This window comes from Grammomys surdaster, unplaced genomic scaffold (assembly GCF_004785775.1).
Source record: "Grammomys surdaster isolate TR1022 unplaced genomic scaffold, NIH_TR_1.0 150, whole genome shotgun sequence".
Taxonomy (NCBI): Eukaryota; Metazoa; Chordata; class Mammalia; order Rodentia; family Muridae; genus Grammomys; species Grammomys surdaster.
Window position 1 is genome coordinate 20166645 of NW_021604608.1, and position 18184 is coordinate 20184828.

The 18184-nt window shown below is 44.8% G+C and overlaps 1 non-coding gene across 1 annotated transcript; it reads right to left on the reverse strand.

The window, feature by feature from the left end:
• Positions 1–158: 158 nt before the first annotated feature.
• On the reverse strand, positions 159–263 carry LOC114619533. The gene has a single exon (XR_003711170.1). It is a non-coding gene; the product is annotated as a U6 spliceosomal RNA (small nuclear RNA).
• Positions 264–18184: the final 17921 nt, after the last annotated feature.

The window sequence follows — 18184 nt, forward strand, 5'->3', positions numbered from 1 at the left end:
ATGCTTATTGATGGGGATGCTGGAGATTAAATCCCGGGTATCTGGTATGCTATAAAGGCAGTTTACACTGAGCTACAACCCCAGGCCTCATCCATTATTTGTTTTATTTATTTATTTGATTGTTTGGGGGCGGGGAGGGGGAGGCCCTAGGCCTTCAGGGTGGATTTGAGCGGTTCACACATTTGCATGACATTCTTGGGCAGGGCCTATGTTAATCTTCTCAGTATGGTTCCAATTCTAGTATTTGTGCTGCCCAATCAGATGCTGACGATTCATTTGAATATGCCTTCATTGTATCATTGGTGACAAAGGGTTCTAGTTAACTGAATGGCAGTATTTCTGCCCAGGTGGATTAAAGCCCTTCCTGGAAAACAGACATTGCCTTATTAAAGTTGTTTCCATCCAGCTCCGAGCAATGGTCCTTGGGATAAGCACCAAAGGAATGCTTGATGAATGACAGAGGAAAGTTTATCAACAGAGGGGCTAGTGTTTGGGTACTGACTCTGATTCTGTTTCCACAGTTGTGAAACAATTTTCTGGGATATATAGTCTGTTATTCCCAAGAAAGACATTTTACCTGAAGACATTTGAGTAGTATAGCTATTCAATGAGTTAAGTTTGGTTGTGCCTATAATAACACAGTGGACTGAATGACCTCCCCAGGCAACCTTCGTGGACTCTGTGACAGTAAAATCCAGTTACCAAAGACCCTTGACCTTGAGATCCGAGTCCAGAACCACTGGGTGTGTAGCTCCGTTCTATAAATGATTTGGGCACTTGGGATGTTTCTGTTTTCCCTTGTTTACCACTAGGATATTTCCTTTTTCCATGGGGATTTTCTGGAAAGGCCACACAACCACTTCAGAAAGCTGTCCTGTTGTTGAATGACCCGGATAAGTTTCTTATGCTCATTGGCAATCAGAGAAACTGTGGTCCATCTACGAAGAGAGAGGCCTAGACTGCTCAGTTGGCCAAGGCCAAAGGGAAAGTCCAGGCACCTCTGATGATGCCAAAGCTACAGTACGAGGCCTTGCAGGGGGCTGGTGGTTAAGCAGAGTTGCACTGAGGGCTTGCTGGGCTATACAAGGGGAAGGAAGTATCCACTGTGTCCAGCTTTGGACACAGCTTAGGAACAGGAGCTACAAACACTTCAGCACATCCTCCCTGCCCTGCCCTTCCAGGCCACAGTGAAAGCCTCCAAAGAGTGGAGCTTTGGATATGAACCTGTCTCTTAGCTATCTCCCTTCAACACAGACTGGGCTCAAGACAATAAAATCACAATCCAGGCTGGACGTGATGGTGCTTCCCAGGACCATCACCAAATGAGCCACTCCACTCAAATATTTGTTCTCAGTCCTGCTTCTGGGGATCCAATTCAACAGCTCTTTTCTCTCCAGCCTGCTCCTTATACTATTTGCCTCCAACGCTGAGCGTCTCCTTCTGGAAGGTTCTGAAGACATTACCCTTCCTGTGATGTCATGTCCCAACCACCCAGTTCAACCATTGTGGCATAAGGACCTCCCTCCGCTAAGGTCCTGGGCCTTCACTTAGACTTCTGGCTGCGATTGCATGTGGGCGTTATTTGACTTTGCTCTCACTAGAAACTATGACTTACTCATCTTTGTAAACCAAAGCCTCAACAGGATGCTTTATACAGAGTAAAAGCCCAATAAATATTTGATGAATGAATAAAGGACTCCCCTGACGTCACTGGTTTCCTACAGAATCCTTATGCTCTCAAGAAAGGAGGCAGAAGCCCTATTCCTGACCCACAGTCCTGGGCCAGGGGAATTCTTCTCAAGCCTGGAGAAGAGGTAAAGGGAGCTCCTCAGCTCTGTCCACAGGGCATGCCACTATGATCTTAGTGGACAGGGACCCACCCACTCCTTCTCTGGCTGGTCTCCAAGCTACCCAGCCCAGGAATCCAGGGAATGAATAGCAAGGGTGTGAAAGAAGCTAGACCTGAGGGCTAGTCCAAATCCAGGGGCCCACATTATAAAATGGCTGTAGATAAGATTTAGGCATTTAAAGAAGCCATTAGTCCTTAAGGGAGCTGCTGTATTTTAGGTTTTATGTCTGGATGATGGTAAAACCCCGCCCTGGTGTCAGCTGAGAGTTGAGTAAATAGCCCCAAGGGGATGCAATCCTTAGAGGAATCCGAAGCAGTTGGTGAGCAGCAGTCAGGGTTGGGGTTCGCATATTGGTTCAGTTGACTGTCTGAAGTCTGCTGCCGGTTGGTTTTAAACGTTTACTGCCAAGGAAGACCTGATACCCTCTGCAGACTTCCAAGCAGAGGGAATGGATGGCGCAGGCCCATCCCTGCAACGTGAGACTTCAAACAAACAAACAGAACCCATGCTTCTAGAGCCAGGAGAAGGAAAGTGGGCCTTCCCTGATGGGCAGAAATGGACATGAGCAAACAACCCAAAGCATAGGAAATGGGGAACTGGCAGAGCAAAGTGACCAGAGTTCAGCCATGCTGGTGGTGGAGATGAAGAAACAACCAGGAAAGGCTAAAAAACAGAGAGAAAAGAAATAGGGGAGGGGTAATCATAAAAAGTGCCGAATAGGAAAGGGAGGGATGGCATTAAGGTACTGTCAAGGGACAAGCAGGTGGCACCCATCTGTCCCACGTATCAACCTTTTGAGCTCTTATAGTCATCCTACAAACGAAGACATAGAGGCTCAGAGAGGCTAAATGATCTGTCTCAGGCCTCCCAGCAAGGAAGGAATGAAACAGAGGTCAAATCTGTTGGTAGGTAGTTTGAATCACATGATAGTTCTCGATGTTTGATTTAGGTCACAGGACCAATGTTCTAATTCAACCCTTGGTGGGTTTATAGTGAGATGGAAGGCAGAGTTCAAATCCTGCCTCTACCTAGGTTTCTGAGTATACCGAAAGGTGGGTGCTTTAACAGTGAAGGAAGAGGGTATGTCAGCCAAGTTTAAGGCAGGATATAGTTCAGTGGTGGAGGGACTGCCCTGCTTGCTTAGGGCCTTGGGATCCCGCCCTAGAATCACACAGGCACACAAGACAAGTGTTTAAAGAGGCTTACCTTTTGGAAAATCTCCAAAAGGAAGAGAGGAAGAAAAGGAGTTGGGGGTAGGGTGGGAGTGAGGAGAAAAGGCAGGCTAAGGATGGGTCACACATCTACACTCGGATAGGATCAGAAAGACAATGAGAGGCAGAGTGGTTGGCAGTACTACCCCGTTTTCTGTTCTGAAGTCTGAAGCAGGAAGGCTTAGCTGTGTCACGAGAAAGCCTCTTACTGCTGTCTTAAAACCCAAACAAAAACATAGGAAGGAGGCTCCAGTCTTGAAAGCAGTGATTTCTAAGGAGGTCTTAGGACTGTGAGGTTTCAAGTGTCACCTTATGTGACTTGCTGCTATTAAACATGATTAGTGAGACCCTGTCTCAAACAAACAAACAAACAAACAAACAAACCAACAAACAAAAAAAAGCTGGAGCCAGGCGGTGGTGGCGCACGCCTTTAATCCCAGCACTTGGGAGGCAGAGGTAGGTGGATTTCTGAGTTCAAGAGTTCGAGGCTAGGGCTGGAGAGATGGCTCAGCGGTTAAGAGCACTGACTGCTCTTCCACAGGTCCTGAGTTCAATTCCCAGCAACCACATGGTGGCTCATGACCATCTCTAATGGGATCTGATGCCCTCTTCTGGTGTGTCTGAAGACAGCAACAGTGTACTCATACATAAAATAAATAAATAATTCTTAAAAAAAAAAAAAAGAGTTCGAGGCTAGCCTGGTCTACAGAGTGAGTTTCAGGACAGCCCAGGCTACACAGAGAAACCCTGTCTCAAAAAACCAAAAAAAAAAAAAAAAAAAAAGCTAGATGTATCACCTAATGAAGTGGTTGTCCTGGGTTCAATCCCCAGCACTCGTTAAGCCAGAAATGGTGCCCCATGCCTACAATGTTAGCATTCTACAAGTAGAGGCAAGAGGATCAGGAATTTAAGTTTGAGGCTAGCCTGGGATATATAAGAAAAACAAAAATGAAAATGTAATCCTTGCATTCATCCCATTGGATGTGGACCAGATGTGGGCTAACTGCACTGGACTTCCCAGAGTGCCTTATGTGCCAGGCACTGACCTGGGCTCTTACCATACTGTCTGTAGATTCATTGCCAACAGCGTGAATTACATATGGCAATTTCTACCTTACAGATGGGGACATTGAGGCTCGTGTCAACTTGAAGTTTCACCAGGAAGATCAGAGTTCCAATTTAATCCAACTTGGTACATATTCATCGCCACCACCACCACATAGCTAAGGCTAGCCTCAAACTTGATAGATACCTGAGGCTAGTCTTGAACTCTGCCTCCCATCTCAATATAAAACCACTGGAATTAGAGAGGTGTATGAGTTATAGGGAAGATTGGTTCCAAGTTTGAGGCTAGCCTGGTCTACATAGTGAGTTCTAGGTCAGCCTCGGCTATGTAGTGACACCGTTTCTCACCCCACCTCCGACAAAATGTAAGTAAGCGTTGCTGTGTGTAATTTTGACTGTCTGTTTAAACAGGGTCTATACATGATTCCAGGCTACTCTGACGGCTTTCATCATAGAATATTTCTAGAATTAAAAAAAAAAAAAAGAAAGGTGTTCATGAGCAGAAATGTATATATCTGAGAAACAGTAGAGGGAAAATATAGAAATCCCTTTGAACAATTTTATCACCGAAAGTGCCATCTGGCCAGGCCCGTGAGAAAACTACCGGAGATTAGCAGCTGGCAAGTTTTACTTCAGAAACTCAAGCAGTGTTCTGACTTACCCACCAGTGTAACCAAGGTTGTGGTCAAGGGGAAAAAAAAAGTGGTATACTATCCTTCTGAGTCATCAAGGCTGACAAAGTCTCCTGCTCCAAACCCTGTTTAGTCAATTTGTTTTTGAGATATAGTCTACATAGCCCTGGCTGGCCTGGAACTCACAGAGATGATCCTCTTGCCTCTGCCTCCCGAGCGTTGAGTGCTGGGATTGAAGATGTGTACCACCACGCTCGGCCTTCACCACGCTCGGCCTTCTCCTGGTCTTTTAGGAACTGATCTTGTCCATTTGCTATAGAGCATCGGTGCAGAGGGGGCAGGGTGGTTTCTTGTATGCAGTAAGCAGCAAGATGGCCCTGTAAGTAAAGGCACTGACAACATGAGTCTCATCAGCAGACTCCACGTGGTAGGAGAGAACTGACTCCCAGAAGTTGTCCTTTGACCTCCAAGGACCTTTTTTTATTTTTAAATTAGAAAAAAAACCCAGGAGGCCAGTGCGAGATGTGATATGACTCAGTAAAGACATCCATGGCAAAGTTCGACGACCTGCGATCATCCCCGCAGATCCACACAGGGTGAAAGAAATAGAGCGAGTCTGAAGCCAGCCTGGGCTACACAGGACCGTGTCTAAAAAGAAAACAAGGATGTGGGAATCCTGAGTCAAGCAAGTAGTCCAGACAGCCTGGGAGGTTTGGTCCACTGAGGTATCACCGAATGGCTGAGGAGCCCTCCCCCACTGAGTACACCAACTTTCATTTACTTGGGGATGGCTTCTAACGATGAAGAAAATGCCGCCGGGCGGTAGTGATGCACGCCTTTAATCCCAGCACTTGGGAGGCAGAGGCAGGCGGATTTCTGAGTTCAAGAGTTCGAGGCTAGCCTGGTCTACGGAGTGAGTTCCAGGACAGCCAAGGCTACACAGAGAAACCCTGTCTCGAAAAAGCCAAAAAAAAAAAAAAAAAAAAAAAAAAAGAAAAGAAAAGAAAATGCCTCTGTAAGATCATTTAGGGGCAAGCCTGTAAGATATTTTTTTAAATTAGTGACTGATGGGGGATGGCTCAACCCATTATGATGACACATGGGTGGTGTCATCCCCTGGGCTGGTGATTCTGGGTCCCACAAGAAAGCAGGCTGTGTAAACAACAAGGAACAAGCCAGTAAGCAGCACGACATGGAGGGTGCACTAGCACCTGCCTCCAAGATCCTGCCCTGACTTCCTTAGGAGATAAATAGTGCTATGGAAATGTAAGCCAAATTGACCCTTTCCTCCCCAACTTGCTTTTAGTTCGTGAGGTTTCATCACAGCAATAGAAGCCCTCACTGAGACAGGAACACAGCCTAATGGCGGAGCTCTTGCCTGGCATTTCCCAAGGCCCTAGACTCTATCTTGGGATATACAAATATCACGTGGATGTCTATACATGCTAAAACAAAAATGATTGCCGGTACAGTGATAGAGGGAAGGTGAGTTGTGGGGGGGGGGAATCCTATACTTTTTGAAGTAGCTAGAGACAGAGAAACATAACCCTGTCTTAAAAAAACAAAACAAGCAAGAAAACAAAGAATTGGACATCAGATCTCCTAGAACTGGAGTTACAAATAGTTGTGAATCACCACCTGGGGAAACTGGGGGAACTGAACCTGGGTCCTCAGCGAGAGCAGCAAGTGCTCTTAACTGCTGAGCCACCCCTCCAGCACTACCAAGTAATTTTTATTATACTAAAGAGAGGCAGGGGTGGGGTGGGGTGTGGAGGGCTAAAAGCCTACTGCAATGACAGAGAATACTGGGAGAATGTTGTCTAACACCTCAGACAGTGTGTTTGGATCTAGAGTAAATATTCAAAGCTAGCTCAACAAATATTTATTGTGTACCTATTGGATATAATGCATAGGATACAGTGGAATACTTAAAAGCAAGGAGGTGAGGCTAGGGCCATGTGGCATGTGCAAGGTTTTGGGTTCAATGCCCCTCACTGGAGGAAAGAAGAAAGAAAGGAAGAGAGAGACAGAACAAAACTTCAGGTTTATCTTTTGCTGAATATGATAGTCTACAACCTATACCAGTAATCCATTTCTTCTTTTCTCTTTTTTTCTTCTTCTTCTTTTTTTTTTTTGGTTTTTTGAGACAGGGTTTCTCTGTGTGGTCCTGGCTGTCCTGGAACTCACTCTGTAGACCAGGCTGGCCTCGAACTCAGAAATCCACCTGCCTCTGCCTCCCAAGTGCTGGGATTAAAGGCGTGTGCCACCACTGCCCGGCTCTCTTCTTTTTCTTTTTTCTTCCCTTTCTTCCTTTCTTCCTTTTGCTTGTTTGTTTGTTTGTTTTTGGACAGTCTTTCTGTACAACCATGTCAGTCTCTAGACAATGCTCTTTCTGCGTCCTCCTCCCTGGAGCTAGACTTACAGACTTGTGCCTGTCTATCTGGTCTATCCCAGTGGTTTTACATGTATGTAACCTGAGTCCTAGTGACATCAGGTAGCCTAACCAGAGTCACAGCCAGGATTCTAGAGTTTCCACTTGTAATGGCCTTGAGATAGATTTAGATAGCTTCCCTGTTTATTAATCAATGAAAAGCCGTGTGAAAAAAACAAGTCACAAGACAAGGCTAAGATTGGAATCCTCTAGCATGCAGTCCCACCCACTTGTACCAGCTGCAGGCTGTTTCCACCTGATCTTGGCCATTTGTTCACTAAGCCTGATTAGTTTTTTCTGATGTTCTATTTTCTCATACTTGACCGGAAACAGAAAGTATCTGCCCAATCTATAGCAAGTGAAGATATAAGACAGCACATGGACCTCTCTGTTTCTCCATCCTCCTCCTGGTTTCTCTGTCCTGGAACTTGCTATGTAGACTAACCAGGCTGACTTTGAACTCACAGAGCTCTGTCTCCCATATTATGGGTTTAAAAGCATTCTTTTTTTTTCTTTTTTATATTTAAGATTTAAATTCTTTTTTTATTTTATGTGTATTAGTATTTGCCTTTATGTATGTTTCTATACTACGCGCATGACTGGTACCTGTGGCAGTCAAAATAGGGAATCAGATCCCCTGGCGCTGTAGTTACAAACAACTCTGAGCACACACATAAATAGTGGGAATCAAACACAGGTCTTCTGCAAACAAAGGGCTCGTAACCTCTGACCTATATCCTTCTTTCCTCCTCCCCCTCCTCCTCCCCCTCCTCCTCCCCCTCCCTCCCCTTCCCTCCCCCTTCCACTCTTATCCTCCTCCCCCCTTCCTCTTTTCCCCTCTCCTCTTTCCCTCTTCCTCTTCCTCTCCCTCCTCCTCCTCCCCCTCTTCCTTCTTCACTCCTCCTCCCCTCCCCCTCTTTCTGGTTGTTGGTCTGTTCACTTTATCAGTTTACTAACATTGTTTTACCTCAGGTCAAAGTATGGACAAAGAGTTCTTTTTAAAAAACATTTTTATTGATTCTCTGTGACTTTCACAACATGCACCCAGTCTCACTCATTTCCCCTGTCCTTCATAGCCACCCCCTGCCCTTGCAACTTTCCCCCAAAAGGAAAAGAAAATAAGACAAAGGAAACAAAACAGAACAAAATCTTGTTGTGGAAGCTGTAGCGTGTCACAGTCTGTCACTCAGTACACCCTTTTGTCCACACGTATTTACTTGCAAATGTTCATGGCAATGAGTCATTGGTCTGCTTCAAGGCCTCTGGCCTCTGCGGCTCTATTAATACTGGATCCTCGCTGGGATTCTTCTCAGATATCTCATTGTTGTCCTGGGTCATGGAGATCCTGTGGCTTTGGATCTTCAAGACTGGCTCTTTACTTCCTCCCCACAGCAGATCATAGATAGGGTAGATGTTGGGGTGGGCCAACTCTGATCTGGGGCTAGGAGGTAGCTGAGATGGTCAGCCCACCAGCTGCCTGAGCCCACACCACCAGGGCTAGTTCTCCAGCACTGCCCCACTAGCTCACCTGATGCTGCACCCACAGGAGTATTATGTTGCTGACCTTGAACTCACTATATAGCTCAGGCTAGCCTCAAACTTTTGGCAATTCTCTTTTTTTTTTTTTCTTTTTTTCAAGACAGGGGTTTCTCTGTGTAGCCCTGGCTGTCCTGGAACTCACTCTGTAGACCAGGCTGGCCTTGAACTCAGAAATCCGCCTGCCTTTGCCTCCCAAGTGCTGGGATTAAAGGCGTGCGCCACCACTGCCCGGCGGCAATCTTCTTGCTTTAGCCTCCAAGTGCTGGGATTGCAGGCCTGTGCTACCATATTCAGCTAAAACTTTATTTATTTTATTTTATTTTATGTATATGAGTACACTGTAGCTGTCTTCAGGCACACCAGAAGAGGGCATTGGATCCCATTACAGATGGTTGTGAACCATCAAGTGGTTGCTGGGAATTGAACTCAGGACCTCTGGAAGAGCAGTCAGTGCTCTTAACCTTAGCTAAGCCATCTCTCCAGCACCAGCTAAAAATTTTATTTTCCGCAGATGGAAATAAATGGTAGAAATAGATAGGAAATAAAATGATAGATTAGTGCCCCAAACATTAAATTTTTTTCTGTTAAATATGTTGTTGGTTTTTTTGAGACAGGATCTGGGTGTTCAATCTTAAACAAACTGGCTTAGAACTCACTCTGAGGCCCAGATTGATTTTAAATTCACCAGCTCTTGCCGAACGCTCTCAAGTACTGGAATTATTGCTTTATATCGCCAGTCCCAGCTTTTAACATTTCTTTTTCTTTTTTTTTTAATTTTTTTAAGGATTTATTTATTTATTTACTTATTTATTTATTTATTTAATGTATGTGAGTACACTGTCGCTGTCTTCAGACACACCAGAAGAGGGCATCAGACCTTGTTACAGATGGTTGTGAGCCACCATGTGGTTGTTGGGAATTGAACTCAGAACCTCTGGAAGAGCAGTTGGTGCTCCTAACCACTGAGCCATCTCTCCAGCCCAACATTTTTTTCAATAGTTGTTCCAGGAGAGCTGGGAACTGTGTGTCTGGCACATTGCCCTTTAAAGACTCCCCACACACTTCGACATGCGCTACAAACCACATGTAAGTGTCACATATAAGTGTGGTGACCACCACAGTGGTGACATCAGCGTTTGGTCAAACTGTCAGATTTCCCATATTACTCTCTTTGTGGAAATAAAATCAGAAAATGATTTGAAGCTGTGTGTGTGGAATTCCTTTACGTCTGAAGTGAGAACATTAGGGCTGAGAACCTCAGCTGGTAAAATGCTCACCTAATGTGCTCAACACTCTGGGTTTGCACCCAGCACTGAATAAATAGGGTATAGTGGCAAAAGACAGTTCGTCGTAATTCCAGTGAAGGGGAGGTAGAGGCAGAAGGACTAGAAGATCATGGGCATTATAAACTAAACCAAATAGTGAATTTAAGGCCAGTCTGAGCTGGGAAAACAAAGAAACAAACAAACCCACCGGATTGAAGAGATGGCTCTCCCAGAGGACCAGAGTTCAGTTCCCAGCAGCCATGTTCATCAGTTCACAGCCTCCTGTATCTCCAGCTCCAGGAGACTAACATCATCGTCTGGACATGATCTCCTTGGACATCTGTAGCCTCATGTACATACCCACAAAGACATAAACATAATAAAAAATAAACTTGTTTTTTTTTTTAAGGAAAACAAATGAGAATCCTAATAATAGTTTCTATCCCTAGGATTTTTGTGAGGTTCAACAGCCGACATGTAGCAGTCCTTCCTCACTGTCTGCTGCTGTTATTGTTGTTATTTGGCTCTCCTGAGGTTTCCAGTCCTCATGTATAAAATCAGACATTTTGGGGAGATAACCTACAGAGAAGTGGGTGTGGTCTCCTTTTTGGCCAGATCATAATGGATGTCGAGAATCAGTACCGTCACACAGGAAGGAAGCAGCTGATGAAAACTTGGAGCTCTTTTTGGAAGCACGTTTCTGCTGAGCTCTGATTTGTCCCACACTACAAGCTAGAACTTCGTGTGCTGGATCTTTTTCTGGGTGGTAGTAACAGTGAGTTTCATTGTCTCCTGGCTGCATCTAGACTTACCTTGTGTCCTGTCTAGCCTTAATTATCTTCACACAGCCTAGAGTCACTGGAGAGGAAAGCCTTGATGGAGAATTGCAGAGAGATTAGAGTAGCCTATGTGCATGTCTTTAGGGAATTGTCTTACCAATTGATGCAGGAGGACAGCCCACTCCAGGTGGTACCATTCCCTGAGCAGGTGGTCCTAATCTCTTAAAGGAAGGTAGCTGAGCATGAACCAGAGAGCCAGCTGGCAAGCAGCATTCCCTCTTTGGTTTCTGCTGTGCTTCCTTGGTCATGAGTTCCTTGATCTGAGGTAATAATACTGCACAGAATCTCAAGCAGCCCTGCCTTCAGGTTCCTGCCCTGACTTTTCTCAGTGATAGACTGTGGCATGGAAGTGTAATTCAAATAAACCTGTTTCTCCCTTCAGTTGCATTTCATAGGGTGTTTTATCACAGTAACAGAGGGGAACTAGACACCATGGAAACATACCTCTGGGCATGTCTATGAGGCTATTTCCAGAAGGTTTAACTGAGCGGGAAGGTCACACCCTTAATGTGGGTGACACCATCTTATGGGCTGGGGACCTGGACAGATTAAAAAAAAAAAAAAAAAAAGGAGCAAGCAAGCAAGCTAAGCACCAGTGTCCATCTCTTTCTCTTTCTCAGCTTCAGATACAATGTAACTGCCTGCCTCGTTTTCCTGCCGCCATGCACCTCCGCCATGGTGGCGCCATGATGAACTGGCTGTATCCTCACAGTGAGTCAAAATAAACCTTCCTCTTTCAAGTTTCTTCTCGTATGATATTTTATAGCAGTAAGAAAAGTAACTGTCTGTGTTTTTGAGACAGTCTCACTATGTAACCCTGACTGGCCTGGAACTTGGTGTGGAGACCAGGCTGGTCTCACATTCAGAGATCTGCCTGGCTCTACCTTTTGAGTGCTACGGTTAAAGGTTCTCAGCACTACATCTTGCCTTGCCTATTGTATGTGGCTTTGAAATGCTTAAGTTTTGGAAAAGGTGAGGATGATGGTAGAGCAAGACCTGGGGTGGGGACATGGTGCAGTAAAAGGTTTTGGACTTCAAAATAAAAAGGAAAGAAAGAAAAGAAAAGAGAAAGAAAGAGAGAGAGAGAGAGAGAGAGAGAGAGAGAGAGAGAGAAGAGAGGAGAGGAGAGGAGAGGAGAGGAGAGGAGAGGAGAGGAGAGGAGAGGAGAGGAGAAGAGAAGAGAAGAGAAGAGAAGAGAAGAGAAGAGAAGAGAAGAGAAGAGAAGAGAAGAGAAGAATAACTAACATACAATACAGATCTCACTGTTTTTCTGGCTGGCCTGGAACTTGCTATGTAAGTTCAGGATGACCTCAAACTTGTCTTTCTCTTGTGACCTGGGATTATAACCATATATAGTGACTCTATACCAGACTGATATCAGCTCCAACAGACTGTGAATACCTGCTTCCTACATTTTTTTTCCAGAAATTTGATAAGCCAGTAATTAAGCACAGTAATTGCAAAAACAAAATGATGTAGACTTCAATTAGATAAATTGCATTTATAGTAAAGTGGAAAATAATTGTGTTTGCTCCCCATTGTTTTACCACGTTGTCTGTTTGTCCGGCACTGATATTGTATCTGAGCGGTGGGTATAGTGTGAAATGGTGTGCCAAGGTGGTGGGTAAAGTCTAGAAATGGCCACAGCTGGGAGGAGAGTATTAGTCTCACTACAGAAACCCACAAACATTGCAAACTTCAGCCCTTCCATTCCACCAAGCTGCTGGTTTAATGTTCGCCATCACGCCACCAGCTAAGATGGTATGTGCCATCCCTGTGGGTCTCTGAAGAAAAATGCACAACAGAAAAGATGCACAAGTGCTGTTTCATGGGTGTTTCAGTCAGCGTGACTGACCCACGAAGTACGAGGGTAGTCGACACGGCCCTTTTCTCTATTTTCTTCACCAAAATAAAATAAGTAACTCTGAGTGCTTGGCCGGTAGCCAAGAACCTCTCAGGTTCAATTCTTCATCTTCTGCTTGCAAGAGTTAATTACAGTGAGGGGCATGCGAAGCAAGAGCTCTTTGTGTTCAGAGTGAAATAATGACTTAGTCACCCCTGAGACTACAGAGGCTCTGGACTTCAGCTCAGCACAGAGAGCACAAATCCCAACCTGATAGCATGTGACTTTCTTTTTCAAATGAATCAGATTTTATGAATAGACATCTACTTTTCCTCCCCTCCCCCTCTCGCCTGACCGTGCCAGTTAGCATATTTTCTGCTTTTCTAGTTGAGTTGACTCACCAATGTTTAGGAACCCGCTAGTTTGCATGCTTCCTCCTGACAGGAAGCGGGGATCCCTGCTCTGCACACTTGCTGATTGTATAGGGCACATTTGCCACTGTTTTTGCTGAGAGAAAAAGAAACATACTCCTAAAATGGAGAATTGAATCCTGGCTTGGAAAAGGAGTCTTTTCTCCCCAGGTTTCTGGGGCAAAGGCAGGGAGCCAAGCAAGCCAAAAATCTCAAGTGCCTTTTCATAGACCTGAGGCACTAAGCAAGGGTATTAAATTATCACCAGACCACCACAGTCATTTAGTTAGATCCTGAAGAATCCATGCCTAGCTGGATCCGAGGACTCACATCTGTCCTACTAGTTCTTGGAATAATTAGGCAGGAGCAGCTCAAGCTTGAGGCTAGCTTGAGACCCTGTGCTAAAGCACCTTTAATCCTAGCACTCAGGAGGCAGTCGTGGGTATCTCTCTGTGAGTCTGAGGCCAGCCTGTTCTATGTAATCAGTTCCAGACCAGTTAAGGTTACATAGAAAGACCCTGCTTCAACAACAACAACAACAAATCTGAAAAAAATCCACATGTAATCACACACACACACACACACACATTCTGTCTGTAAGCTTGGGCATATGCCCTCCCTTTTGGTGCTGAAATAATGTCTAGGGCTGGGCACATGCTAGACAGGTGTTCTGCCACTGAGCCACATCCCAAGTCTTAGGAATGTTTTTATTGTGTATGTGTCCATGTCTCATAAGTAGTAAGAAGCCATGTCAAAACATGATAATTCATGCCTTGCTCTCACTTAAAATGCTACTCAGTTTACCCATCTTAACCAAAAGAGTGTTTGAAGATGGCCAGACCTGGATGTAGTGGTACATGTATGTAATTTCAGCACACAAGAGTTGAGATAGGAAGATGGTGTGTTCAATGGTATCCTGAGCTACATAGAGACCCTATTTCATTTAAAAAATCACCAACACCTTTACTTCCACTACCAAAACCCCCAGTGCACTGGCATACACGTCTATTCCCAGTATTAAGGAACAGAAGGCATCAGATCTCTGAGTTCCAGGCTAGCCAGGACTACATAATGAGATTTTTATCTCAAAAAAATAAAAGGATGCAAAGAGGTGTGGCTGGAGAGGTGGCTAAGTGGTTAAGAGCATGTACTGCTCGTGCAGAGGACCTCAGTTTCCAGCACCCAAATCACCTACCACACAACTACCCATAACCCCAATTTCAGGGATCTAACACTTTCTAACCACACGCATCAGCAGACACCTGGTGTGCCTAAACTCATTCGTATCCATAATAAATGAATATTCTTTTAAAGACAGGCAGAGCAAGAGACTCCAGGAATTGATCGCCACTGCTGTTAGTTCTGCAATTTACCATAGCTTCAGGCAAATTAAGGGCACCTGCTCTTCCCCAGCACACGTAAAATTCCATTCAGGCAATCAACGATAAATGACCAAGAACAGTCATTGTGAAAGGCAATTAGCTGTGTGTGAAGTGCTTGGGACACTTGTGCTTGGGACACCTGTGCTCGGGTTCCCCAGGCCTCCTCTGCTGAAGGCTTGGTCTGACACCGCAGTTCAGAGGTGGGGTACTGGGTAGATCAGCAGGGCTCTGATGTCCGGATTTGATAGGCTCCTGGGAGGTGATGTAAATTTAGAAGGTGGAACCCATTTGTAGAGAGCATGTAAACAAGAAATAAGAATAGGACTGAGTTAGATGTTACACAGCGATGAGCGGTTAGCTCCTGTCAGCTGTGTGTAGCAGGTAAGAAAGAAGTACTATGTAATGACATAATGAAATACTAGAGTGTGATTAGCTAGAGTGTAATGATTGGCTTGTAGCTAATAAAAGCAGGGGCTCGCAGCAGGCAGGCAGAGGTCTTGATGCTGCCACGGTGAAGACGGTTGTGCTGTCTTACTAACTGACTGCCGTCCTAACTGCATCAGGATAGAGGATCCAGAGGAAGGAGCTGCCACTCGAGGTATGCAGAGTGACAGACAGATTGCAAGCCTTGCTGAGTGCCCCTCTGCTGCTTGCCTGAGATTCAGGTACCCCACGTGTGTTGTGGACTGCCGCTTGTCATTGTAGTGAATAAACCTTGAGATCAAATGATATCTGGACTCCATTTCTCCTTCCTGGCCTTAAGCCGGGACGTGACTCACAACAGTTGGTGTGGTCGGCAGGATTCCACCTCCAAGGTGGGATCCTGAGAAGGAAACTGGACCCTCTAAGGACTATAGCTGTCCTGACCATTCTAAATTTCACCAAATTGCAATAATCCTCTGGTCATACAAAATTAATTGCAGCCTAGGTGTAGAGCTAGCCTCTAAGGGAGGCACTGAAAGAGGGGACCACCACCCCAATGCCAACTGCAGCGAGGCAGTAGAAAGGGCCTGGGTGAGGGCCCTCATCAATAGCTGATTACTTACACCTTAAAGCCAACTGCTGCATGAACAGGAGGAGAGGAAGGTACAGGGACACCCATGAGAGACTTGTTGGCCAAATGCTTGTTGAGAAGGGCAGATAAATTATTGGAAAAAGTATTAAGAAGCCCACCACAAACTACCTCTGGGTAGTATATAAAAAAGAAAACCATTAAAGCCCTATACTCTCTAACATATGTAGTAACACTAGAATAAAGAAGCTACTTAGTGGCTTCAAAGCTATGAGAGTGTCCAGATGCCACGGATCCCACAGAGAGGAAATGGCTTGGAACAAAGAATAAGGCCAAAAGGAAAGTTAGATTTAAAGATTTGAGATCTAACAAGTCTACAGGGAGCAGAGCCACTGCTGGAGCGTGAAGCTAGTAGCGATGTTCCTGCAGTACTGATGAGAACTGCAGTAAACATAGATAAGACAGACTAATGGACAAAAGGCTAGCCGCTAATATCATTAAGAAATGGGGAACACGGCCGGGCGGTGGAGGCGCATGCCTTTAATCCCAGCACTTGGGAGGCAGAGGCAGGCGGATCTCTGAGTTCGAGAGTTCGAGGCTAGCCTGGTCTACAGAGTGAGTTCCAGGACAGCCAGGGTTACACAGAGAAACCCTGTCTCGAAAAAAAAAAAGAAAAAAGAAATGGGGAGCAAACAATCCTTTTAAAGATGCTGTCCTAACCCAGGGCCCAGGCAAGACAGCCATCTCCCTCCCAGTGACATCTTCCAAGGTTAATACACCTAGACAATTCACATTGTTCGGTAACAATGGTGAGGAGCAGCTCGAGCAACAAATGGAAATTAGACTATGCACTTCTCAAGAACTAAGTCAGTGAGACAAGACGATGCCCAGAGTGGAATGGAGGATGCATCCCATATGATAAAGCTCTGAGAAAAGGAGCCGACACAGTCATGCTGTCAGAGTTAGAGATGGGGAAAATTAAGAATATAAGCAGTGTATACAGCAGTATATACAGCAGTGTATATAGTATGTATATACAGCAGTGTATATATCTAAAGCAGTGTATACAGCTTTAGAACAAGTCCTAGACACTGCTTGAGGTGATATACACCTTCTCCTGGACTGGATACCCACAGCCTGGAGATATACATTTCCATCTTTAGACTTTATACAATTTGAAGCAGCAGCAAAATGGAACACTTTCCAAGAGGCCATTCAGCTAGTGAGAAAACTAGGAGACCGGTGCCTAATATAAAGTAGCTACACCACAGGTTGCTTCATTTACACCACAATTCAAAAGAATTTTAATTATTAAGGGGACACCACCACACATGAGAATTGATTTGGCTGGACCACTTCAAAATTGCAGAACCATTTCTGAGGTACTTGATTTCTTTAAAGGATACAGGGAAAAGTAGTAACATTGAATATAAGAAAAAAGAAAACATTTAAATTAAGGAGAACATCTAGATTTTTCAGACTATTCACAACTATTAGATTCTTTAGCAGAAAACCTGGAATGCCATTTGTAAACAGAACCCTACAGAGGGATACATCAAATAGGATTTTTGGAGGGAGCAAACTAAGTCTTTTTTAGGGAACAGAAGGACACCACAAAAGTGGCCACCAGTACAAAGGAATGATCGGTGCCCACTTATAAGAAGGCAAATACATACATCTTTCAACAGGAATCAAGTCAGGCGCCCATAAGACCATATATCGTGTTGCCCCTAAGAATTGAGAATAAGAAGATAAATATTAGATGGCTAACAGACACAGGCAGTGATGTTAATATATACACAGGACTGCCGGACACTATACCAAGGAAGGAAGAAATAAATATACAAGGAGTGGCAGGAGAATCCATAGTACCAGTATGTAAGTTAGAATATATAATATAATAATATTATTAATTAATAATAATATAATGGTATATGACAAAATAATTCCCTTGGATTTTGCCTATGGCAGTGTACCAGAAAATATTTTAGGCTTCTGAATGATTTAGAAAACTTTTCCTGATTTCCTAGATTTTAAAAAGATTGCCGCTGGGCGGTGGTGGCGCACGCCTTTAATCCCAGCACTTGGGAGGCAGAGGCAGGCAGATTTCTGAGTTCCAGGCCAGCCTGGTCTATAGAGTAAGTTCTAGGACAGCCAGGGCTACAGAGAGAAACCCTGTCTTGAAAAAAACAAAAAAGAAAACCAAAACAAGACTTTTCCGTGACCACCTACTACAGCCCCGAATGCCTGAAAGGCCCTAGCTGGAGATGAATCTGGTTGGTTGTTGGCCCTAATTATGACTTCAGAGATCTCACTCACCTGTGAGAGCCCTGCCTGTCTCCCTAAATTACCTCCTGCCGCTGACTGCTCAGTAGCTACCCAGACACACTGGCCTTTGCCAGATGCTACTGTATGGCCTTTCCCATCTAGAGGTCTTAGTGTCTGTGCTCACCCATCTGGAATGTTCTGTCTATGTCTGGATGTATCTCATCTTCTAAGGACCAACTTTAGGAAGGTCTTCCTAAATGCTCCCCAAGAAATGCTTCCGGAAGGTCTTCCCTGGTGAAAGTTAACTTGGTCTTTCCTACGAGCTGTCCTTTAATGACATGCTGTCATCCCTAGTTGAAAGCAAAACATCTTTTCATCTCCCACAGAAACATTTCTGACACCCAATGTTAGGGGCCCCCTTCTTGTTTACTCCTGTT